The sequence below is a fragment of the Tursiops truncatus genome, chromosome 7, assembly GCF_011762595.2.
Source record: "Tursiops truncatus isolate mTurTru1 chromosome 7, mTurTru1.mat.Y, whole genome shotgun sequence".
Taxonomy (NCBI): domain Eukaryota; kingdom Metazoa; phylum Chordata; class Mammalia; order Artiodactyla; family Delphinidae; genus Tursiops; species Tursiops truncatus.
In genome coordinates this window covers 28,403,609-28,430,425 of record NC_047040.1, presented here as the reverse complement: position 1 = coordinate 28,430,425, position 26,817 = coordinate 28,403,609, and the positions used below count along the sequence as shown (strand labels likewise).

At 41.0% G+C, this 26,817-nt stretch overlaps 1 long non-coding RNA gene and 1 pseudogene across 4 annotated transcripts in view; one reads left to right on the top strand and one right to left on the bottom strand.

Moving 5' to 3' along the window:
* Positions 1 to 26,817, top strand: part of LOC117312955 (uncharacterized) — a 68,611-nt gene that overhangs the window by 6,324 nt on the left and 35,470 nt on the right. The gene's annotated exons all lie outside the window — the stretch shown is intronic.
* Positions 16,456 to 17,273, bottom strand: LOC101319700 (ATP synthase peripheral stalk subunit b, mitochondrial pseudogene; annotated as a pseudogene).

Sequence of the window (26,817 nt, the reverse complement as noted above, 5' to 3'; positions counted from 1 at the left end):
CACTTAGGACAGTCTTGTGGGAGATGTGCAAACAAGTCTTGCGGGAATTGTTTGTTAAAGACGGTAAGCTGAGTCTTGTGGGGCTTTTGTGTCACTTTGGATTATCTGTAAATCCACAACGTGGCTCAATCATAATATAACAATCTGTAAATCTATGTGCTTTTTCTTTTTTTTTTTTTTTTTTGGCGGTACGCGGGCCTCTCACTGTTGTGGCCTCTCCCGTTGCGGAGCACAGGCTCCGGACGCGCAGGCTCAGCGGCCATGGCTCACGGGCCCAGCCGCTCCGCGGCATGTGGGATCTTCCCGGACTGGGGCACGAACCCGTGTCCCCTGCATCAGAGGTGGACTGTCAACCACTGCGCCACCAGGGAACCCTATGTGCTTTTTCTTTATAGCAGTCGGGACTGGGCTTCATTCCCTGGTCCTCTCCTGCACCCAGACAACTGAAACGGACCATGCTTGGGCATCCCCTCCAGCTCCACAGTTCCCCCAGGTACCTGCAGGCTTTTGGACCCTTCTTACCCACTCACCCGTTGCGGGGAGCAGAATTTAGGGGTAGAATAACTATGCCCAGGGTCTTTTAGTTGATAGCTTTTTATTTTTATCCCTGTGACTACAATTGCCTTTCCCCAATCATATGACACCTTACTAGAGAATGGTAGTGGTAGAAGGGAGCTTATTCTTTTATCCCTCCTGTTTTCTGGAACTAGTCCATGTACAAGGTCACAGTAAATGCAGCCACCTTGGTACAGTGTGATCCTGCCCTGGGCCAAGGTGGATACCCAACTCGGGCTGGACAAATAATTCCCTCTGCAGAGCGAGAGTTCAGGGTGGCTATTGGACATCTCTTGTTATTATCTCTGTTAGCTCAATATCAATTTCCCATTTTGTTGGTAGCAGTCCCCTTTTGCTAATGGTCAAGAGCCCAGCTTCTGGGGCCCAAGAGTCTGGGTCAAATCCCAGCTCTGCGTCTTAGCTGCAACTAGCTGTGAGACCTTGGCTAAGACACGTTCACCTGCACCTCAATTTCCCCAGCTATAAAAAGGGGATAATGTGCTGATTAAATTAGTAAACAAAGACGGTAAGCTGAGGTTAAAGTGAGTTATCTAAAGCACTTAAAACCGTGCCCAGCAAAACAGTGAACTTCTGTAGCGTTTGCTCTTACTGTTCTGTGTCTGGGGTGGGACTGACCTCAGCTGTGACTCTAGGACCAGGCACGTGTCCCAGGTCTGGCCAATGAACATTTCCTTCCATCTGGACATGAGTGGGTCAGAAGTGGGCATGTGACTTGGGTAAGCCACAACCCAACCCACTTACCCAGCGTTGGGTAAGCCCAACGCTGGGCTTACCCGCAGCCCATCCTGAGACTTGCTGGGACTCTCAGAGAACCAGAGTTCCTGTTAGTCATCTGGTCCCAAGAGGGCTGAGCCAGCAGAAACTGGAGCCAGCACAGGTACCAGTGGAGGGAGAGGTACCTCCTGTGGTGCCGTGTGACCACCTGGATCCAGTGGGCCGGGAATTGTTTGTTATTTGAGCCGCTAAATTCCCTAATTACCTGAAGCCAGTTTGAACTGCTTTCTTCTTTTTTGTTCCCTGAAGAAGAAAAACAATACTGATACTTTCAGTCTGGGCTGGTTCCTTGAACAAAAGAGAGTAAAGTCGTGCCCGTGCAGGGTCCTTCTCAGTGTGCTGTGTGTGGAGAAGGTTCTCCTGTCATGCCCAGGACAGGAGAACCATCGTGTCTGGTTCCTGGCTGCACTTGGGCTCCCAGGGCCTATAGATGCCGGTGTAACCTGAAAATAAATTTCCCTTTTTCACTTTAGCTGGTATATTTTCTGTTGTGTGTTTTTAGGAAGTAATGTAAACAGAATATAAACGTTCTATAAGGTCCTCATATATAATAACTTGCTGTTGTATTTGCCAAACAACAACTGTGATCCTAATCTTTAAATGAACTTGTGTTTGAAAGACAAAAATGTCCTCTCTACACTCACAGTCAGCAGGTGACTTGAGTCCACACACACCTTGATAAATGTTCGCGAAAGAGAAGTGTGATCTCTGGCTGCACCTTTCTTGTCCATCCTACGATGAAAAGGTGTCCGCTCCCCACCCGGCCCTAAGAATTCTGTCACCTCTCCAGTTCTGGGGAGCCTTGCTCCCCAACTTGTTCCACCAACGGCCTATCCTTTTTGCCTTCAAACAAGTCCAAGAGTCCCGTTATCTAAAAATTCAAGATTATAAGAGCGATGCAGGCTTGCCCTTGCCCTTGGCTGCCCTCCGCGCCCGACCGACATGTTCTGTTCGCTCTGAGTGACTCTGGCCAGCGCCAGATTCTTGCCTTTCTCCTGGACACCAGACTTCTCTGGGCATTGGACTTAAATAGGCCTTTCTGTCTGGGCCACCAGGGCACCAGTCTCTGGTCTCGCCCCTTTCCCACCACCTCCACTCCACCAGGCTCCCAGGCTGCTGCAGCTTCTCAGAAAACTGGCCTTTCTTTCTTCCTATGCTCTTGCCTACTTAGCAGCTTTACTGCAACTTCGGGTTCAGTTTATCCGAAAGTACCACTTCTGCACAAGCCCAGTGTTCTGCTCTGCAGCACGGCGGGGCAGGGGAAGAGTGGGGTGTTGGGGTTGCAGGATGTGGACTCGAGTCCCAGTTGCACTAGTCCCCAGTCACGGGGCCTCGGGCAAGTCACTGCCATGCCTTGAGCTTCGGTTTCCTCATCTGTAAATGGGGTTGATGACAATGCCCACCGCACAGTCGTGGGCACCAAAGGAGGAGATGTATGGAGGAGCTCACTGAACACTGAAATGGTATTACTGAGTATCCTTAGAGCGAAGGATTAAGAAAACAAGCTTGGAGTCAAAGGTCTGGATTTAACTCCTGACTGTGTCCTTTCTAGCTGCATGACCTTGACCAATGAACTAGCATTTTTGTGCCTCATTTTCCTCATCTGCACAATGGGCATCTTACCATGACCCTGCCCACTTGATATGAGGAGGAAGGTGGTTACCCCATACTCAGGGCTTAGACCAGTACTTTGCACACAGGAAGCATTTACTAACTTTGCTATTACCTATTTCCTCACTGTTGTCCCCTCCCAGAGAGGGGAAGGAACACTGCTCACTGGCCTGGCCCTCGGGGCACTGAGGCTGAGGAAGGCTGGAGGAAGGAGGTTTCCAGAACATGCCAGGCCAGGAACACCCGTCTCCTCCAGTGGTTGTGGTGATTTCTTCAAGGGGCTTTTAGCTCTAGGTAAATAAATATGGTAACATTCAGCAAAGATGGAAATAAAGTTATCTAGAAAGGAAAAAGCAGAACCCACTGTCTACTGGTGTCAATTGGAATGAATCAACTGGGTCAAACTGGAATCAAAGCAGCTGGCATGAGGGACTTCCCTGGTGGTCCAGTGGTAAAGAATCCACCTTCCAGTGCAGGCGATGAAGGTTCAATTCGATCCCTGATCCCTGGTCGGGGAACTAAGATCCCACATGCCGCGGGGCAACTAAGCCTGCGCGCAGCAACTACTGAGATCACGTGCTCCGAAACCCGCGCGCCACAACTAGAGAGAAGCCTGCGTGCTGCAACGAAAGATCCCATGTGCCACAACTAAGACCAGACGTAGCCAAATAAATAAATTAATAAATTAATCATAGGGACTTCCCTGGTGGCGTAGTGGTTAAGACTCTATGCTCCCAATGCAGGGGGCCCGGGTTCGCTCCCTGGTCAGGGAACTAGATCCCACATGCATGCCGCAACTCAGAGTTCGAATGCGACAACTGAGGACCCTGCCTGCCGCGACCAAGACCTGGTGCAACCAAATAAATAAGTAAATAAATATTTTAAATATTAATTAATCGTAAATTTTAAAAAGCAACTGGAATGAAAAGAACTGAAAATGAAGGCAAAAGAATAAAGACAAAGGACTGAAAGGGAATCCAAGATGTGCTGATGAGATAGGTGTCGAGCAAGTTTATAGGCACCATTTTTCCAACAGCATTTGCTCACTGTGTCTCTTCGGTAATTCTTGCAATGTTTCACACTTTTTCATTATTATTATACTTATTATAGTGATCTGTGATATTTGATGTTATTATTATAATAGTTTTGGGGCACCACGAACCTCAACCGTATAAGACAGCAAACTTAATCCATAAGTATTGTGTGTGTTCTGACTGCTCCACTGACCAGCCATTCCCCCATCTCTCTCCCTCTCCTGGGGCCTCCCTATTCCCTAAGAAATAACTATATTGAAATTAGGCCAATTAATAACCCTACAGTGGCCTCTAAGTTTTCAAGTTAAAGGAAGAGTCGCCGTCTCTCACTTTAAATCAAAAGCTAGAAACAAGCTTAGTGAGGAAGGCATGTCACAAGCTGAGAGAGGCCAAGAAGCTAGGCCTCTTGCACCAGTTAGCCCAGTTATGCAGGCAAAGGAAAAGTTCTTGAAGGAAGTGAAAAGTGCTACTCCAGTGAGCACCTGGGTGGTAAGAAAACGAAACAGCCTTATTGCTGGTGTAGAGAAAGTTTGAATGGTCTGGATAGAGGATCAAAGCAGCCACGACATTCCTTAAACCAAAGCCTAATCCAGAGCATGGCCCTAACTCTCTTCAATTCTATGAGTGCTGAGAGAGGTGAGGGAGCTGCGGAGGTTGTTCGTGAGGTTTAAGGAAAGAAGCTGTCTGCATGACGTAAAAGTGCGAGGTGAAGCGGCAAGTGCTGGATGTAGAAGCTGCAGCAAGTCATCCAGGAGATCTAGCTACGATAACGAAGGTGGCTGCACTAAACCACAGATTTTCTGTGTGTAGATGCCGTCTAGAAGTTTCATATCTAGAGAGAAGTCAATATCTGGCTTCAAAGGACAGACTGACACTCTTGTTAGGGGCTACTGCAGCTGATGACTTGAAGCCAATGCTCATTTACCATTTCGAAAATCCTAGGGTCCATAAGAATGATGCTAAATCTACTCTGCCTGTGCTCTGTAAATGGAACAACAAAGCCTGGATGACAGCACATCTGTTTACAACATGGTTTACTGAATATTTTAAGCCCACTGTCGAGGCCTACTGCTCAGAAAAAAAGATTCCTTTCCAATTATTATTGCTCATTGACAAAGTACCTGGTCACCCAAGAGCTCTGATGGGGATGTACAATGAGATCAATGATGTTTTCATGCCTGCTAACATAGTAGCCATTCTTCAGCCCATGGATCAAGGAGCAATTTCAACTTTCAGGTCTTATTTAAGAAATTTCCTAAGGCTACAGCTGCCAGAGATAGTGATTCCTCTGATGGATCTTGGCAAAGTCAATTGAAAACCTTTTGGAAAGGATTCACCATTCTAGAGGCCATGAAGGACATTAGTGATTCATAGGAAGAGGCCAAGATATCAACATCAGCAGGAGTCAGGAAGAAGTTGATTCCAGCCCTCCTGGATGACTTTGAGGGGTTCAAGACTTCAGTGGAGGAAGTAACCGCAGATGTGGTGGAAATAGCGAGAGAACTAGAATTGGAAGTGCAGCCTGAGGATGATACTGAATTGCTGCAATCTCCTGATAAAACTTTAACGGCTGAGGAGTTGCTTCTGATGGATGAGCAAAGAAAGTGATTTCCTGAAGTGGAGTCACCTCCTGGTGAAGATGCTGTGAAGATTGTTGAAATGACAACAAAAGATTTAGAATATTACATGAACTCAGTTGATAAAGCAGTGGTAGGGTTTGAGAGGATTGACTCAAATGTTGAAGTTCTACTGTGGGTAAAATGCCATCAAACAGCACCGCGTGCTACAGAGAAATCGTTCATGGAAGGAAGTCAGTCGATGTGTCAAACATCCCTGTTGTCTTATCTAAGAAACGTCCACAGCCAGCCCAGCCTTCAGCAACCATCACCCTGATCCGTCGGCAGCCATCAGCACGAGGCAAGACCCTCCACAGGCGAAAAGATTACAACTTGCTGAAGGCTCAGATGATGGGTATCCTTTTTTTTTTAGCAATAAAGGTTTGTTTTTTTTTGGGGGGGGGGGCGAACTATGCACAGCATGCGGGATTTTAGTTCCTGGACCAGGGAGATCAACTGTACCCCCTGCAGTGGAAGCACGAAGCCCTAATCACTGAAGCACCAGGGAAGTCCAGCAATAAAGTTTTTTTAAATTAAGGTATGTACGTTGTTTTTTCAGACATAATGCTATTGCATATCCATAGACTCCAGTGTCATGTAAACATAACTTTTATATGCACTGGGAAACCGAAAAATTCACGCGAGTTGCTTTATTGCAGTACACGCGTACCTTGGAGATATTACGGGTTCCGTGCCAGACCACCGCAGTAAAGCACATATGAGTCATGCACTGTATGCTCTTTAGAGATGAGGAAACCAAGGCCCAGAGTGACTCCAAAGGCCCAGTGGAAGGACTCCAAGGCTAGTCTCACCGGCTTCAAAACCCTTCCCCCTCGCTCCTCCTGTCCTTTAGGCCAAGCATAAATGGTTGCCCTGAGAACAGGCAGCCAGGGTCATCTCCCTTAGAGGACCTCAGTCTGGAGTCAGGGCCCAGACTGGGAAGCCCCTGCCCACCCTGAACCTGGGCAGGTAGGCATGCTGGCCTCTCCCTGCCACTAGGTTGGCTACCTCTTGTCTGTGGTGCTGGGACTCCACCTTTCCCATCCTCTGGCTGTCCACTCACCCTCCCCACAGAGTAGAGAACATGGGCAAAGGGAAGTGACACTGACCCCGCACACACCGTGTTTGACCCTCTCTGGTCATCAGCAGTAAGTTTTCCGGAAAAACGGGAGAGCTGTGGGCCAGAACTTTCCCTGAGGGGCTTCCTTGACTCATGGTTTGGTCGGGATGCCACCTGCGGACAAACCTCACTCACACCTACCCCGGGTCATGTTCACTCAGTAGTTCTCCAAGAGATCAGCCATTGAAAAGTCCTTAATAGGAAATGTTTTTAGAAGGAACATATGGAGAATCAAAAGGGGGCTAAATATAAACCTGTATTTGCAGAACTGAAGAAGGAACACAGAAAAGCTGAACAGAAAGAGCTGGGTGGAGAAGCACTCTCCTAAAACAGGGGTTTTTCAGTGGGTGTGGGTGTGTGTTTTGCTGGATATGTGAATTTCTAGAACACTAGAGTTACCTATAATTAAAAAAAGAAAAAAAATCAGCTTATGAGGCTAAAAGTAATTCTGATGCCAATTGCATTATGGAAGTAGCTGAGTGCAGATGCACTAACTTTCATCAGAATAAACCCACGTGTTTGCATTTTACAGACTTAGAAATGGTCAAATAGAACAGACGTTTAAAATAGAAGTTTCAAATTTAAGACATTTTTAAAGTAGTTAAAGCAGCTCTAGGAAAAATGTGCTACATCATTAATGCTGAAATAAAAAAGAGGCAAACTTTGAAGTTAGGGCATAAGCAGGCATGAAAGAAATTCCCATGGTCTAAAAAAGGTGAGGAGGGGCTTCCCTGGTGGCACAGTGGTTGAGAGTCCGCCTGCCGATGCAGGGGACACGGGTTCTTGCCCTGGTCTGGGAAGAGCCCACATGCCGTGGAGTGGCTGGGCCCGTGAGCCATGGCTGCCGAGCCTGTGCGTCCGGAACCTGTGCTCCGCAACGGGAGAGGCCACAACAGTGAGAGGCCTGCGTACCGCAAAAAAAAAAAAAAAAAACCAATAAAAAAGGTGAGGAAAGAATAAACAAGCAGGGACTTGCCTGGTGGTCCAGCGGTTAAGACTCCGTGCTTTCTTTGCTTCCACTGCAGGGGATGTGGGTTTGATCCCTGGTCAGGGAACTATCCCACATTCTGCATGGTCTGGCAAAAAAAAAAAAAAAAAAACACCAAAATTTATCGAGCAATACCATAAGCAAAATGGTTGGTGGACAGTCTCTCATTTAATTTTCATAATATTGCAAGGTAAGGGGATTATTATCTCCTCTTATTAAAAGAAAAATCTCAATGTCAAAGGTCACACTGTAACCCATGGCAAGCTTGGGGTCTAGACCTAGTTCAAATCCAGTTGTCCGTCTCCAGAGTTCCTTGGTCTTTCAAATACATCAGCCTTCTCGCTGCACTGCTCCGCGCCCCACACCAAAGTTTTCAACTAAAGTCTATTAGAGGATTTTTCTTCTTTCTTTGGGGAAAGCTATTTCCATGAAAGCATTTGGTGGTAAATTTTACTACAAAGAAATTGTCTCATAATATTTATTTGCATATTGTTTCCTTTATTAGTTCAGTTGAATTTTTTTTGCATGTGTATTTCTCTGTACAGAGACCTTACATGTTTACACAGTATGATGTGATATAAATATTTTGCTCAGTTCCATCATTGTAATGCAAAATCTAACAGCAAAGCGTAGGTCCTGACTAGGCTCCCGCTGCTGCCTTCCTTTACTCAAATGTCATGGTCTTCTTTGAATAAGCAGATTAGCTGCTGATTGCAAGGCAGCCAGATAATGAGGAGAGTGGGAAAGACAGCCAGTACTGTCACTTGGCCCTCATAAAATGTTTGCATCAGAGGGCACTGGGCAGTTGACGGAACAGTAATTAAAGTGCCCTTCTACAGCACCCCATGAAAAGTGCTGGTCTATACAGCCAACTGGACAGTGGCGAAGGAAGTCTAGCTCCCTAAGAATTGTGTAAACAACTCACCTGCTCAGACAGGAGACACCCCACTTTCCCACAAATACCCTAGAGCACTGGACTCCAAAGTCGGGGAGCCCAAAGGGAAATATCACTGAGCAAGAAGGAACATTGGAACTGCTGGTTCTATAGATCTTTTTAATCTCACCCTTTAAAATGTTAAGTTTCATGTGATAGCTTTATATGTATTTAATACATTAACATTACTGGGCATATATAGACTTCATTAGTTAACAGACATATATTGGAAAGGCATGCTTAAAAATTGTTTGCCAACATGGGTGCCAAACCCAAAAAGCTTGGAGACTGTCTGCCTAGAGGAAGGTGAACGTCAGTGGAGGTGGTGGCAGTGAGAGCCCTCCCCCTAAGTTCCTAAGATCCAAAAGGTAAACCAGAATTACCCAGGTCGTGGTGCCAGAAGCAAGGTACAATTAGACCTCTCCCTGCTTTTCTTCCTATCAATGAGGATGACACCCTGTGAGATTGCCTGAGAAGCAAGTGGGTTGGGACGGTCACAGAACAGCCTTCTCATTCCCTGAGCAGCCCCAGGTTGTGGCCCCCATGACTCAAAGAGACCAGCCTTCCTCCCAGAGTGATGAGCTCTGCTGGTTAAAGGAGCAAATGGCGAAAGACATTAAAAAGTTCAACATCACTTGTCCTAAAAGAAATGCACATTAAAACTGTTAAGAATACCTTGTTCTTCAACCATCAGTTGCATAGATTTAAACAAACGAGTAGTTGGCCAGAGTAGAGAAACAGGTGTTCTCTTATATACCAATGGGTGTGTAAATTGGCAAAATCTTTCTGTAGGCAATTTGAAAACATTGGCCAAGGGCTTAAAAACTATAGATCTACCCACCCATCAATTTCTCCTCTGGGTTATTTTTTTGAAGGAAATAATCACATTTGTATTGTTACATATAATACATACATAAGAGCTTGTTGTTCAACCACTTATTCATTCTACACACACTTATTGGTGTCTTTTATAAGGCAGACTCTGTGCTAGATGCTGCAACACAGCAAAGAATAAAATAGGGCTCCAGCTCGCCTGGAGGTTGCTGATAATCATTGCTGTGTTATTTATTACAGGGGAGAATCAGAAACTAACAAAACGAGCAATATTAGTGTTTCTTTTTGCAGTTATGAATGACTGTAGCCATTATAAATTGTAGAATTCACTGGAAAATATTCACATGAGGTGGTTGAGTGGGAAAAAAGCAGTTAACAAAACTGTGTTTATAATATAAGCCTCCTCGTGGCCTTGAGGGCTCAGAGAAAGGCCACAGCTCTGCCTAGCATTTGAGACAGATGTAATTTAGAACAAATAGACTTCTCTTTAGTGAGAAATAAAACTAGACAGAACAAAAGAGCATTGGGAAATATGCCCATCATTTCTTCTTCATGAATGTTTTCTGAGGATGATTCTAGAAGGAACTAGAAATAATAGCACCATTGATAAAAAGATTCTGAGAGGCAGTAAGATACAGCTAAGGAACTACAGCCCAACTGAAAATAAGCACCTCATCCAATAATTTTAAAAAACCTCCAATCAATAAAACGTCCCTAAGAGAAATGGGCTTGCTCATACGTTGCTGATATACAGTGCCTTGTTATAAACTTTTGAGAAGGCAAATAGTGATAGCTATCAAAGTTCTTAATGCCACTACCATAACGTAGAAGTTTCACCTACAGGAGTATACCTATAGGAGTACTTATGCCTGCATTTAAAAATCTGAATAAGGAAATGAAAATTAACCAGAACATGCATAATGGGAGTCCCATAAGGAGAAAAGAGAGAAAAGAGGCAGAAAGACTATTTGGAGAAATAATGGCCAAAAATTTCCCGAACTTGATGGAAAAGATCAATCTGCACATCCTAGAAACTCAGCAAACTCCAGTGGGATCAACTCAAAGAGATCCACACTGAAATACACATAGTCAAGCTGTCTAAAGCCAAAGATGAAGAGAGAATCTTGAAAGTAGCAAGAGAACAATGACACATCATGTGCAAGAGATCCTTGGTGAAATTAATGGCTGACTTCTCATCTGAAATTATGGAGTCCAGCAGTCAGTGGGATGACATATTTCAATCGCTGAAACAAAAAAACAGAATTGCACATCCAGCAAAATATCCTTTCAAAATGGAGAAGACATTCAAATAAATATAAGCAAAACCTGAGAGAATCTGTCACTAGTAGATCTGCCCCACAAGAAATAATAAAGGGCTTCAGACTACATGAAAAGACACTAGACAGTAATTGAATCCACATAAAAAGATAAAGATCTCACCTTTGACCATACTGAGTACCAAGAATATGGAGGAAAAGGCCAGACATACCACACATTTAGGGAAGCTCTACCAAGGACTTTCTACTTCTGCCTTCTAGATCAATAGCACGGTATAGGGAGGAACATTTGGTTTTTCTTATTGGTTCTCACTTCTGGGCTTCCCCTATTTTCTCAGGAATGCATCTACTCACAAAAAAAAAAAAAAAAAAAAAAAGAGATGAAGAACACAAGTAAATACAGCATAGGTGAATATAAATAACAGTATAAATGGGAGTTGTGTGTGTGTGTAACTTTTCCTATATTATTTAAATGACAGCTGCATAAAGCAACAATTATAAAACTATGTTCATGAGCTTATAAAATATAAAGATGTCATTTATATGACCATAATAATACAAAAGAAGATGGAGTGAACAAAGCTATATTGGAACAAAGTTTCTGTATACTATTGAAATTAAGCTGGTATTAATCGAAACTAGATCGTTTCCAGTCAAGATGTTAATTATAATCCCAAGGACAATCACTGAGGAAATAACTGAAAAATATATAGTAAAAGAAATGACAGGGGAATAAAACTGGTACACTAGAAAATATCTAACACAAAAGCAGGCAATAATTGAAGAATAGAGAAATAAAGATATGAACTATATGAAAAACAAATAGTAAACATAGAATAAATGAAACAGAGAATAGAAAAACACAGAAAATCAATGAAGCCAAAAATTGCTCTTCAGAAAGATCAAATTGATCAAAAGATCAATTGACAAACTTTTAGTTAGACTGACCAAGAAAAAAAAAAAGAGAAGATGCAAATGAAGAAGGGGATATCACCACCCTTATAGAAATAAAAAGGATTATAAGGGAATACTATGAATAGCCAACAAACTAGATAACTTAGATGAATTCCTAAGAAGACACAAACTACCTAAACTGACTTAAGAAGAAATAGAAAACCTGAATAAACCTATAACAACTAAAGACTTTGAATTAGTAATTTAAAAATTTCCCACAAAGAAAATCCCAGGCCCAGATTACTTCACTGGTAATTTAAAGAAGAATTAATACCAACCATTCACAAACTCTTTAAAAATGTAGAATAGGAGGGAATACTTCCTCTTCATTCTTTGAGGCCAGAATTACCTTCATACCAAAACCAGACATCTTAAGAAGAGAAAACCACAGATTAATACCCCTCATAAATATAGATGCAAAAATTCTCAATGAAATAAAAGATAAACAATTCCAGAAATGCATAAGAAGAATTACACACTATGACAAAGTGGGATTTATACCAAGAATGCAAAGTTGGTTTAACATCCAAAAATAAATCAACTTAATACACCATATTAATAGAATAAAGGGAAAAAATATGATCCTCTCAATACACACAGAAAAAGCATTTGACAAAATTCAACACCTTTCTGTGATATCAAAAAAAAAAAAAAACAACAAACTAGAATAGAAGGGAAACTCTTCACCTAATACAGGGCATTTAAGAAAAAACCACAGGTAACACCATACTTAATGGTCAGAGACAACGCTTTCTCCCTTAGAGCAAAACAAGGATGTCTGCTCTCACTACTTCTGTTCTATATTGTACTGGAGATTCCAGTCAAGACAAGAAAAAGAAAAGGCATTCAGATTGAAAAGGAAAACAAAACTCTATCTATTTGCAGAAGACATGATCTTGTATATAGAAAATTCTAAAGAATCACACACACACACTATTAGAACTAATAAATTCAGCAAGATCGCAGGATACAAAGACATTATACAAAAGACAAATGTATTTCTATACACTATCAATGAACAATCCAAAATGAAATTAAGAAAACTATTGTATTTACAATAGCATCAAAAAGAATAAAATACTTCTGGATAAATTTAACAAAAGAAGTGTAAAATTTGTACACTGAAAACTACAAAATAGTATTTTGTACAAAACTACAAAATAGTATTTTGTACAAAGCTACAAAATAGTATTAGAAAGAAATTTAAAACTTAGGGAATTCCCTGGTGGTTCAGTGGTTAGGACTCCACTCGGTGCTCTCACTGCCGGGGGCCTGGGGAACTAAAATTCCATGAGCCGCAAAGAGCAGCCCAAAAAAGAGAAATTTAGAACTTAAATAAATGGAAAGACATCCAATGTTTGTGGCTCACAAGACAGTATTATTAAAATGGCAATACTTCTCAAATCGATCTACAGATTCAATGCAATACCTATCAAAAATCCAAGCTGGGCTGTTTGGAGAAATTGGCAAGTTGATTCTAAAATTCAAAAGGAAATGGAAGACATTTGTAATAGCTGAAACAATCTTGAAAAAGAACAAAGTTGGAGGACTCACAATCCTCAATATCAAAACTTACTACAAAGCTAGAGTAATCAAGACTTGGTGGTAGTGACACAAAGAGAGTGATATATACCAATGGAATAGAATTGAAATTCCAGAAATGAACACTTATATTTATGGTAAACAGACTGTTGGCAAGAGTGCCAAGATAACTGGATGGGTGAATTAATAGTCTTTTCAACAAATGGTGCCAGAACAACTGGATATCCACATGCAAAAGAATGAAGTTGGATCTTTATCTTACAGCATACACAAAGATTAGCTCAAAATAGATCATAGACCAAAATGTAAGAGCTAAAACTATAAAAATTTTAGAAGAAAACTTAGGAATAAATCTTTGTAAACTTGGGTTAGGCAATGCCTTTTTAGATACAGCGTCAAAAGCGCAAGTAACAAAAGAAAAAACAGAAAATTGGAATTTTTCAAAATTAAAAAGGTTTGTGCTTCAAATGACACCACCAAGAAGTAAACAGGCAATCCATAGGAGAAAATATTTGCAAATCATTTGTGGTAAGAAAATTGTATTCAAAATATATCAAGAGCACTTACAATTTAACAATGAAAAAGATAACCCAATTAAAAAATGTGCCAAGGATTTAAATAGATATTTGTCCAAAGATATACAAATGGCCAATAAGCACAAGAAACTATGCTCAGTATAATTGATCATTAGGGAATTGCAAATCAAAACCATAATATGATGCCATTTCATATCCACTAGGATAGCTATAATAAAAATACAGACAATGACAAGAGTTGGAGAGGATGTGGAGAAACTGGGATCCTCATAAGTTGCTGAGGAATGTAAAATGGTGCAGCCACTTTGGAAGACAGTTTGGTCGTTCCTCAAAATATTAAATATAGAGTTTCTGTATGACTCATTCCACTCCTAGGTATATACCCAAGAGAAATGAAAACATATATCTACACAAAACTTGTACACAAATATTTATAATAGCATTATCGACGACAGCCAAAAGGTGGAAACAACTCAGATGTCCATCAACTGATGAATAGATAAAGAAAATGTGGTATATCTGCACAATGGAATATTATTCAACCATAAAAAAGAATGAAATACTGACACATGTTACAACATGGATGAGCCTTGAAAACATGCTTGGTGAAAGAAGCCAGCCCCCAAAGACAGTAAGAATGTATGTATATGTGACTGCATGTGTTGTATGGTACCATTTACAGTTGACCCTTGAACAACAGGGGTTTAAACTGTGTGGGTCCACTTATACATGGATTTTTTTCAATAAATTCGTACTACAGTAATACACAATTTGCAATTGATTGAATCCAGGGTTGCGGAAACTTAGATATAGGGAGGGTTGGCTGCAAAGTTATACACGGATTTTCTACTGCAAGGAACGTAGGTGTCCCCAATCCCTACATTGTTCAAGAGTCAACTGTATATGAAATGACCAAAGCAGGCAAATGTATAGAGACAGAAAATAGAATAGTGGCTTCTTAGAGCTGGGGAGGGTGGGGAATTGGGAGTTATTGCTAATGGGTTTGGGCTTTCTTTGGGTGATGATGAAAATATTCTAAAGTTAGGTTGTAGTAATGACTGCACAATTCTTTGAACATACTAAAAACTACTGAGTTGTACACTTTAGTGGGTAAATTTTATAGTATATGAATTATATCTCAAGAAAGCTGTTTTTAAAAAGTGAGTTCACCTTTAAAGCTAATAATTAAGCAAATTAATGTATTAGTGTAATTTTAGGACAATGTGATCATTTCCTTATGAATTTTATGGATGTTGTAGGAACTAGGCTTCAAAGTTTTTCATTGTAAAAAGAATTACTGAAGTTTTTATTCTATTTCTTCATTGAGGAGTTATCTCTACTTCTTCATTTTACCTTAAGGAGCAATACTAATTATTAAAATCTTGATCTTTCCAGTTTTCCCTCCTCCCTAAGAAACCACAATAATAGGTAGCTAAATTATTAAGACAATAATAACCAGAAAAATATCTGCTAAAGCAATAGGTTTCAGACATTTTTTACTATAGCTCACATTGAGAAATATTTTATCTTGCCTCCTAGTACATGCCAGTATATAAGTAACTTAAATAGAATTTTCATGAATCAGTATTTACCGACTACCATGTATAACACCCTCTAATAGTTTTTCCTATTCTATTTTATTTCATTTTTGGAAATGCTGGTTGTGACTCAGTAAATTGATTTTTATGAACCACTAATGGGCCCCCAAAAGTGGGTCTGAATCATAATTAGTCCACTTGCTATCAGAAAGTGTGGATTCAGCTTTTTGTTTTAGGAAAAAACAAAATTTTGGAAAAAAATTATCAAAAATAAGTGTATATATGTTCATTAATGTTTTTATGGAAAACAATCTGATGGTACAGTAGGCTGGCCAGGCAAATTAAATGGTCTAGGAATACAGATAGATCATAAGAAAATGTATCTGAACAGAGGCAGGAATAGGGCTCCATGTGGATGCTTGTTTATTGAGATAGATGAGAAGGGTGAAGAAGGTTAAAAAAAAAAAGAAGCAGCAGCACACTGTGGGGACTTACCTGGCAGTTCAGTGGTTAAGACTCCACGCTTCCACTGCAGGGGGCGCAGGTTCCATGCCTGGTCGGGGAACTAAGATCCTGCAAGCCACAGCCAAAAACAAAACAGAAGCACACTGAGAAGAGATTAGAGTAACTCCAAGAAAAGCCATATAGCTGTATGCCAAATTTCTGATTACCTTATCACCTTCCTCTTAGTCAGTCAAGCTTTACACGCTGATTTTCTAATGCAGTAATTCAGTCACACTGGATTAGCCTGAAGTTTGATTTGGCGGGCTGACAACCCACTCTTGGTTTTTTTGTTTTACTTTGTTTTGTTTTTGTTTCAACTGTCACTTTATTTGCAAGATGGTTGAATTAATTCAAATTTAAACTATAACTTGATAATTTTTAGTCAGGTACCAAATTTTATTCAAAGCGAACTGCTTATTCAAAAGTGATCATGGAACAACTCAAAATGCAGAGCAAGAAGGATGAGAGAAACATCTTACTGGCCCATAGATTGTTTTAATTCTCTCATTATATGAAACTCAAACTTTTCATTTTTAGGAAAGGGAAACTAACTTCAGTAGAGAGCAATACAGAAAGACTTTGTCACATAGACTAATTTCCATTTAGTCAGTCAACTGTTTCTAGCTGTCTCAATTGGGACAGATGCATTTACAGAACTGGCTGTGCTTGAGCCTTCTTTGCAAGCAGCTTTAGGTCTGCAATGCACTTGGCAATTGTCTCCTTCTCCTGCTACACAGAGATGCTCTGTACCACATTCTTCTCCACCCAGTTTATCATGTGCCCTTGTTCCTTTAGACGCATCATATTCTGCACAGAGATGTGGTAGTCCAGGCGATTCTTTACCTCCTTGTATGCACTTTGCAGCCATTCCCAGTAAGTAACCTCCAGGGCCATGGCAATGTTATTCCTCTGGACATCAAAAAGGTAATGGCACTTTTGAACCAGTGCCTGCTATGACTTCTCCAGATCAACTGCATCCTGGATTTGTTTGATGGAAGCCTGTTTCAATCCTTCGAGTTGGGCAGTTTTTTGCTCATTGAGTTTATCAGCAAATTCCCCAATAGAGGCAGCATATATTTTAATTACATAGACAAGAACCCCTATTGTTGATATGGCAGAGAAGGTCTCTGCAGTTATCACATATATTTCTTTGGAGAGTAAATATAAGATAAGCCCAGTTCTGAGCACGTAGGGTCCTGTTAACACCAGTTTTAGGATAAAGGAACTGGAAAAATTCCTCAGGGATCAGCCCCAAACAAACTTTTCCTCCATATTCAGGAAGAGGTGGTACAGGGGCAAGACTTGGCTGCCCTTTGTGAAAGATCCTTGTTGCCTGCAATACCCCTGGACCAAGGAGGGCTGCATTCTTCAGAGAGGGGGCAGCTGCGGTGGCGGCAGAAAGCACCACCCGGGACAGCATTGTCAGGTAGCGTCCACACAACAGTCTACACTGGGTCTTCACGCCCCAGTGACCGCGACAGGAGATTCTGTCAGGGGCAGAAACAAGGTGGTCCCAATCTCGTTTTGATGATATTTTGGACTTGAAGCTAGTAGAGATCTCTCTTTTGTATAACTTAGCTCAGCCTTGAAAAATTATACCAGCAATAATAGCATCATCATTTTACAATGAAAGTCGAATTGGAATGTGAATAAAAGTGCCACTGGCCAAGGGCCCCTATGCACTAATTATGTCTTATTTGAAAATCTGACCCAAGTATCTGACAATCAAAGAGGATATCTTTCATCTTGCCATTATTTTTCACAGTTATGCTATCTGGCTCATATAACCAGAAGAAAACTTGGCACCTATATCCAATGAGAATGACTGTCAGTTCTCAAAACATCTTATTTTCTCTTCCTGAGAATAAGTGACAACTGATCTCAATGTATAAGTACTTATGTAAAACAAGGGACTTGGGGTGAGGGGATATTTTTTTTAAGAAAATAGGGTTGTTGGGGCTTCCCTGGTGGCGCAGTGGTTGAGAGTCCGCCTGCCGATGCAGGGGACGCGGGTTCGTGCCCCGGTCCGGGAGGATCCCACATGCCGTGGAGCGGCTGGGCCCGTGAGCCATGGCCGCTGAGCCTGCGCATCTGGAGCCTGTGCTCCGCAACAGGAGAGGCCACAACAGTGAGAGGTCCGCGTACCGCAAAAAAAAAAAAATAGAAAATAGGGTTGGAAGAGCATTTTGGTGTCAACAGATATCTCTAACTATGTTCTAGCAGTATAACCTAATTTATATTTCTTTGTGTTTGTCTCTGAATTTTCAGTTCGGTTTAACAAACAGTTATTGAGCACCTGCTATATGAAATGGAATGAGCCAAGCACTAAATGAATATACCAAGTTGTATTAGTCAGCGAAATGGCTCTGTAAGAAAGAAAACATTGGATTTCAGTGGCTTAATCCCATGGAAGTTAATTTTACCCTCGCTTAATAACTCAGTGATGCTGCTTTAGGTCAGCAGGCAACTTTCTTCCTCCACCTGATGATCCAGGGATTTGGGTTTCACCTATCTTGAGTTCCTGCTATGCTCTAGGGTACCAAAATCTTTGGCTTCAAGCTGCCTAAGAGGAGGAAGAGTGAAGAAGGCAGGCACACTTCTTTTTTTTTTAATTCTTTTCTAAAAATTCTTTTCCATTATGGTTTATCGTAGGATACTGAATACAGTTCTCTGTGCTATACAGTAGGACCTTGTTGTTATCCACTGTATATATGTAAAAGCTTACACCTCTTAACCCCAACCTCCCACTCCATCCCTCCCCCAACCCCTCCCCCTTGGCAACCAGCAGTCTGTTCTCTGTGTCCATGATTCTGTTTCTGTTTCATAGATAGGTTCATTTGTGTCATATTTTAGATTCCACATATAAGTGATATCATATAGTATTTGTCTTTCTCTTTCTGACTTACTTCACTTAGTATGATAATCTCTAGTTGCATGCATGTTGCTGCAAATGGCATTATTTTGTTCTTTTTTATGGCTATTCCATTGTGTATATATATATATGTACCACATCTTCTTTATCCATTCATCTGTCGATGGATGTTTAGTTTGTTTCTTTGTCTTGACTATTGTGAATAGTGCTGCTGTGAACATAAGGGTGCATGCGTCTTTTTGAATTATACCTCTATTTTTATTTTTCTGAGGAACCTCCATACTGTTTTCCATAGTGGCTGCACCAACTTACATTCCCACCAACAGTGTAGGGAGATTCGCTTTTCCCCACGCCCTCTCCAGCATTTGTCATCTGTAGACTTTTTTGATGATGGCCATTCTGACCAGTGTGAGGTGGTACCTCACTGTAGCTTTGATTTGCATTTCTCTGATAGTTAGCGACGTTAAGCATCTTTTCACGCAGGCACACTTAAAACTCCCAGCCCAGAAGTGACACCTGTCACTTCCACTTACATTCAACCAGTAAGAACAAGTCATTCAGGCACCCCTGGTTGTACAATACTGACCACTGTAGTCCCTGTTTGGGTAGCCACTTTCCTGCAACAAGTTTACACTCAAGAAGGAAGGGAACAAGTTAAAGGTCTCCGTCATTCAGATTGTGTAAGATGTAGCTTCTTCTACCTTCAAAGAACCTTCCTCGGAGTAGAGAAAAAGGTCGACAAGGGAAATATCGTGGAGGTGACGTTTGAGAAGATGATTCTTGATTGACAGACAGAACTGCCAGATAGCGTTGGTAAGAGGGGCATTCTAGGTGGAGCGACTGACACTAAGAGCATGGAGGTGGGGAGAGAATGTTGAGTAACTAGTTTTCCTGGAACAAAGCTTAGCAAAGGAGAGAGATAAGCTTAAAATGTTGGTTAGGTCAACGTTACGTCAGGCCTTGAATGTTGGGAGAAAGAGTTTGAATTCTGTGCTTCCATTATCATGATTATCATGCATTTTTAACACAAGGGCCCCAGAACAATGGTAGCATTAATCCCTGATGAATAACAGTCACAGTCCAGACAATACATTCAGTATGAAGGGATTTCGTTTTTTCAGATGGTAACACTAATGACAGCATTGTATTGCATTCACAGGCTGTAATAGATTCCAACATTTTGCATTTGTTTCCACGTGTCTTGGTGTTTACGAAATACAATCCAAACATTTCCACTTCACTCTTACTCCTTCTCCCAGGCTTATCTTACATAGTTATCTAGAGATGCCAGGGGTAGCCTTACACACTGATAGCACACACTGGCCGTGCCTCCCCGCAGGTATGGCAGAGGACCTTCCCAGGGCTGTGAACGCCGAATGCCGACACCAAACACTGCACGTTCCAAAAATGTGACTGCCCCTCCCCTCCCACCAATGGCTCAGTTACAATATTAAGGTCAACAGTGGTGTGTAATTTCTACTGAACATTTAATGGGCATAAATGTTTGTTTTTAAAAATTCAGGTGCAAAGAGACGGGAGGGGCACATACAACAGCATTGGGGAGCCTTAGGAAAGTAGTAACTGGACTAGAAATTAAACGTTTTCTGAAAGTGTTTAGGTTTCTGACTCTAGCGTTCCGTGAATTGTGACTCTGATGTACAGCCCTCCAAATCAACAGTGGCTTCAAAATATACCCAAGTTGAACATTTTAAAAATTCTGATTGCAGGTAGGATCTGACTGTCTGCATTGTGCTGCATATATCAGTGTATTTGTTGTCTTCCCTCTTTGAAATAGGGTAGGAAGGAAAGAGACGAATTAACAAATAGGTTACAGAGAGATGCTGCCTTCGTCTCTCCCACGGAAGTCTTATTTGAGGCTGTTTGACCTGCCTTACCAGATACTTTCTGGTTCTTTCAATTCCATTTAATATAATACAGTTTTGCAAACAGGTTTTAAGCCACCGTTATCTTGGTTTAAAATAGTCTGAATAAGTAAGATATAAACTAGAGTTTAGTTGTATAGAGCTCTTAATATTATGTACTTAATCTTTTTTGCTTCATAAAATGAGACAGTTATAAGCAATTGTTTTCACAACCATCAATATTTTTAAAATTCACGTTCACAACCATTTTCCCCCAGTATAAAATTAGCCACAAAATTTAAAAGATAATATTAGAAGTTGGTGAGGATACTGTGAGATGAACATTTTCATTCACTGATGCTGTTAATTTAAATAAGAACAAACTTTCTGGAAAGTAATTTGGCACAAATGTATCAAGGGCTGAAAATGTCTGTTCCATTTGTCTCTATTATATACACATTCATAAACAGCAAAAAGACACTCTCCCCTCAAATAAAACAAAACCCAGAAAACCCAAAGTGTTAATGGTGGTTATCTCTTGGTGATAGGATAATAGGTAGTTTTACTTTGGAATTATATATATTTTTTAAATGTCTCCCCAGTGAAAAAATATTATTATTATTATTTATTTATTTATTTTGTGGTACGCGGGCCTCTCACTGTTGTGGCCTCTCCCGTTGCGGAGCACAGGCTCCGGACGCGCAGGCTCAACGGCCATGGCTCATGGGCCCAGCCGCTCCGCAGCATGTGGGATCCTCCCGGACCGGGGCACGAACCCGTGTCCCCTGCATCGGCAGGCAGACTCTCAACCACTGTGCCACCAGGGAAGCCCCAGAAATATTATTTTTATGATTATGGTAAAAATCCTTTCCATCATTTAAGAATATTTATAAAGAATTTTAATAAAATCAGAAGCTATTCATAATATTCAGTGAGAATACCATATTTTATAAAGAATATAATATCAACTAATGCTATATGTACGTGTGCATATATGTACAAATATATAACCATTCGCCAAATAAATACATCTAAGGCCTAAAATGAGATACAAATGAACTAAGTCTAAAACCATGTTTATTAATCTGTTAGGATTATTTGAATATGAATCATGGATTATTTTTAATTAATTTTATTAATTTTCTGAGCTTGTATTGCTTTCATATTCAGAAAAAAATACTTAAAAATCAAATAGAAAAAAACCTTTACAGAGAATGATTATATCACTCTATTCACTGTATGGTTTATAAATCACGTCAAGTTGTCAGCTTCCTCATTTGTAAATTAAGGAGATTAGACTCGGTGTTTTCTAAGATACCTGCAGGGCCTAAAAGACTCAGTCTATGAAGTATACAGCCCCAATACCTAATATGAAAGCAATGGACCGCGTCTATTGTAAATCTGAAAAGACTCCGACCTTGGGTGTCATGATATAATAATCAGAGCACAGCCTTAGCATTAAAGAATCTTGATTACAATCCTGGTTGGGTCTCATTTTCCTCACTTGAAAAGTGGGGATAATAACAAAGTCCCCAAAGGGTTAAAAAGGGGTTGAAATGTGTGAAATGTGGTAACAAATCTGAAGGCCTTCGCATGTTGGCTAGCATGGAGTAGGTGCTTCCTAGATGATAGTTTTCTCAATAATCCGAGACCTGATCAGTATATTTGCCAGATGGCACAGGACTGCCGTGTGCAGGCCCTGGATCTAAACTCCCATTTTGAACCCTGCAGCTGGAAGTGGAGGGTGACCTTTGTGAGGACTAAGCCATTTCAGCTTGGGGAAGTTGAGACGGGGGTGCGGGTGGGACCTGAGTGCACAGCCCGGGTGACCAGGTCTTCGGGGTTCTCTAGTCCTGGGCGAGGAAAACTGGGCAGCACAGGGCACAGAGGCAAAGCCTGGCCCTGTGTTTCCCTTTGCTCCTGCTTGCTCACCTGCCCACCAGTCTTTCTTCCTCCTCCCCTCCCTTTCTTCAGAAAAAATGTAACATTATAGATTCCGTGGCAGTCTCCCTGCTTGGCACCAGAGCTTGAATATTAAGTAAGATTGGTGCTGACCTTAAAGGAGCTTATCATCTCATCTGGGAGCAGAAAATAATAAAAAAATCGCCAGCCCACATGATCAGCCCTGAACACAGGGTAGACTGATGGTGACGACAGAAGCGGGCTGGTTTCTAGCAGGCCTTGCCTGAGGCCTCTGAGCTCCACTTCAGCCTGAGCAGCACCTAGGGTTTCAACATGGCACCAAAATCCAAGCAGCCTTCTAATTGGTCTTATACATTCCGTGATAGACCATGATAACAAAATCTATCTTTGTGGCAGGAAAGAATTTCAGAAATTCTTTGACAGAATTTACATTGCAGAGACATTTTTTGGAAATGCTATGTGGACTATTATTCTGTCACAATGGTCCGTATCAATGACATTTTAAAAAGTATGCTCATGGACTTCCCTGGTGGCGCAGTGGTTGAGAGTCCGCCTGCCGATGCAGGGGACGCGGGTTCGTGCCCCGGTTCGGGAAGATCCCACATGCCGCGGAGCGGCTGGGCCCATGAGCCATGGCCGCTGAGCCTGCGCATCCGGAGCCTGTGCTCCGCAACGGGAGAGGCCACAGCAGTGAGAGGCCCGCGTACCGCAAAAAAAAAAAAAAAAAAAAAAAAGTATGCTCACCTGTTAACTAGATTGGTTTCCATTTCTGGATATATTCCAGAATGCCTCAGATAAAATTCCTGTGTATAATTACTGCTGACCTTATCAAGTATGATAGGTTTAGTCACTCCATGGGAAGTGCAAAGAGAAAATACAACAGACATCAACAAAAAGCCTTTGCTATGAAGAGTATTCACTGCTTTTAGTATCTGTTTAGTAGTGGAAATGTTTTATTAGATCCACCAATAAAAATTTGGAAGGGATAGTAGGTGGGCTACAGGACATGGTGAGAGAAGACTTCTCAAAGGTAATTCCCCCTAGGTAATTTTTCTTTCTGACAGAAGTAGATTTTGCTCCAGCGGTCAAAATGTGTTTGGGGTAGAGAGGGGGGCACCCCATCAGGAACTACACGTGGAGCTATCAATAGCCTGGCTCCTCCAGTAAAGATCTTCTAGGAACCAAGCTTGCCAATGAGAAGTGTGTGAGGTAAGGAGAGGACGGAAATAGGCTTATGACCAGATCAGGAAGGGTGTAGTCCATGCTTAAGAATTAGGAACAGCAACTTGACAACAGAAAAACAAAACAAACAAAAAAAGCAGATTAAAAACAAAGGACTTGACATTTCTCCAAAAAAAGATGTACAAATGGCCAACAAACATGAAAAGATGCTCAATTTCACTAATCACCAGGGGATGGCCACTGTAAAATAATAATAATAATACAATAGTCTCTGCCAGCATCACTACTTTTACACTTTGGGGCCATTATTAAGTAAAATAAAGGTTACTTGAGCACAGACACTGAGATATCATGACAGATGAGCTGATAACCAAGAAGACTGCTAAGTGACGAAGGGGTGGATTCGCTGGACAAAGGGAGGATACACATCCTGTGTGGGTTAGAGTGTGATGGCTCGAGATTTCATCACGCTACTCAGAATGGCGCGCAATCTAAAACTTATGAATGGTTTATTTCTAGAATTTTTCCATGTAATATTTTTGGACCACAGCTAACTGAAACCACAGAAAGTGAAACCACAGATGAGGGGTGGGGGGACTAATGCAATAAGTATCAGCGAAGATGTGGAAAAATTAGAACCTTTGTGCACTGTTGGGAATGTGAAATAGTATAGCCACTATGGAAGACAGTATGGAAGTTTCTGAAAAATAGAATCATCATGTGATCCAGTAATCCCACTTCTTGGTATTTATCCAAAAGAACAGAAAGCAGGATCTCGAACAGGTATTTGTACACTTTTGCTCAAAGCAGCATTATTCACAATAGCCAAGAGATGGCAGCAACCCAAATGCCCATCAATGGATGAATGGAGGAACAAAATGTGGTGATATATACATGCAGTGGAATATTATTCAGTCTTAAAAAGGAAGTCCTGTCACCTGCTACAGCCTGGATGAACCTTGAGGACATTATGCTAAGTGAAATAAGCCCGTCACAAGAGGACAAATGCTGCACGATTCCACTTACATGAGGTATCTAAAGTTGCTAACTCACAGACACAAAGTAGAAGAGTGATTATCAAGGACTGGGGGCAGGGGAAATGGGGAGTTGTTCAATGGGTATAGGGTTTCAGTTCTGCAAGATGAAAAACTTCAAGAGATCCATTGCACAACAATGTGCTTATAGTTAATTAACACTCCAGTTGTAAATTTTGTGTTATTTTTATTTAATTAATAAAACTTTATTATAAAGGAATATCACACGAAGTGTGGTGTAATAAAAAAAAAACCTGGAAATTTTCCCAAAAGACTGGTAAATGTGAGTTCAGACATGTGATTAAAAGCTGCATTTGAAAATTCATAAAACTCTTCCTGACTAATTTCAAATGACTTATTGACACATCCAAGGCAAACAATAACTACGATTTGCCACTTTTAAACCACAATAAAAAAAAAAAAAGAAAAGAAAGAACTAGGAAGTCTCTTGAAGGCAATGGGCCATTCCCTGAAGCATTTTAAAGCTGGGGGGGACAAGCCACACTTGCATTTGTCATAGCAACCTCTTGGGAATGTGTTTGATGCATTGGTCATGGAACGGGCTGGAGCCTGGAGAGACCAGCTGCGGGCCTGCCATGTTCCAGATATGGGTTAATGATAGTGTGACCAGCTCAGAGAGAAACAGGAAGGAGATGTGACAGCACGCAGGAATGCAGGTGTGGCTGGGAACCGCTATTGTCGTTCCTGAGGTGTGTAACCTTCAACGCTGTTCACCTGGGCACTGTTCACTGTTCACTGTTCACACTGTTAACCTGTGTTGTTAATATTGCCTGGAGAGATCATTTGATTCAAGAGGGCTCCCTGTCAGAAATCACATTAACGTCTTGTGATTGTTGTTCTGCGTGACTGGGACAAGGGTCCTTAGTGTGTGTGTCTTTTTTTTTTCTTCTTTTTCCTTTCTTTTTTTTTAACAGTAACATTAATTGATTCACTTGAATACTGTCATTCATATTCAAAGTTGCAATTTTCCTAAAGCCAATTAGAGAGAGCCCTGATTCAGGCAGTAATCTCTAGAAATTCAGCAACTTTCCATTGATCTTTCTGTTATCTCCATTCTATGGAATTTCCCAGCAATGATATCATTCTCCAGAAATGTATCCTAGGTGAAACCTTTTTGAATCTCCACATTTGAGAAAAACCGTTTCAGTGAATGCAATGGTTCCTTTGTGCAAATACATGTGACTTCTGGAGAGAAGTGTGTCACATACAACAAGCAGGTGAGAAGGACAACGTCACCTTGCAATTCAGGTGCTGGGGGTCAGATAGGGTACTTTCAAGTAAGGGACTCTGTCAGGCATACCACGCTCTTGGCATAATTCAAATTTTGACTCAAAGTAACATAGTTCTCCATATCACTGGCTTTTGGGATTACTTGTGGACATCACTGAATGCCAGAGGCCAAGAATAATTTCTTCTAAATTAATCATGAACGACCTTTGGTAAAATAATGCTGCTTGTTAAAATCATCTTTAATATTACAAGTTACAAATCATCAAATCTCTTGTGTTTGTCCTTTGATATTTCATTTACCATTTCCAAGCTTGGATAAGTTATAATTCCTCTAAAGATATCATAACTGTTCGTTTCTGTTTTCTGCTACTTTGGTGTGACTTGATTTATATGTTTAATTGTTAAATCTATCTAAAGACTTTTCTGTATAATGTAAATTAAATTATTTTTCAATATTGCTAGCATCAAGAAATAAATCCAGAAGGGGTTTTACTTTTCCATAAAGCAGACGATTTGCATGTTTTGTAAAGTGCTTAGCACAGTGTAAATGTGAGGTAATCTAAGCCAGAGGAAACAATTTTTTTCACTCCACCTCTCCCCTGGAAAATATTTGAAGTGCAGTAGTCACATATCTAATTTTCTTTGAAGGTACTTTTGGAGAGAATCCAGGAAAAACACCCTTTGTGTAACAGCTGAATGTTTCATCTGAAAACTTGGTCCACTTAAAAACAAATTAACTACCAAGCATGTTTAAGTGTCTATGTTAGTTACTGTGGTACAAATTATATTCAATAGAAGTTTCCTGCTGAGAAAAACCATGAAGTACATAAGAGGAATGACTTCACTGGGATTATT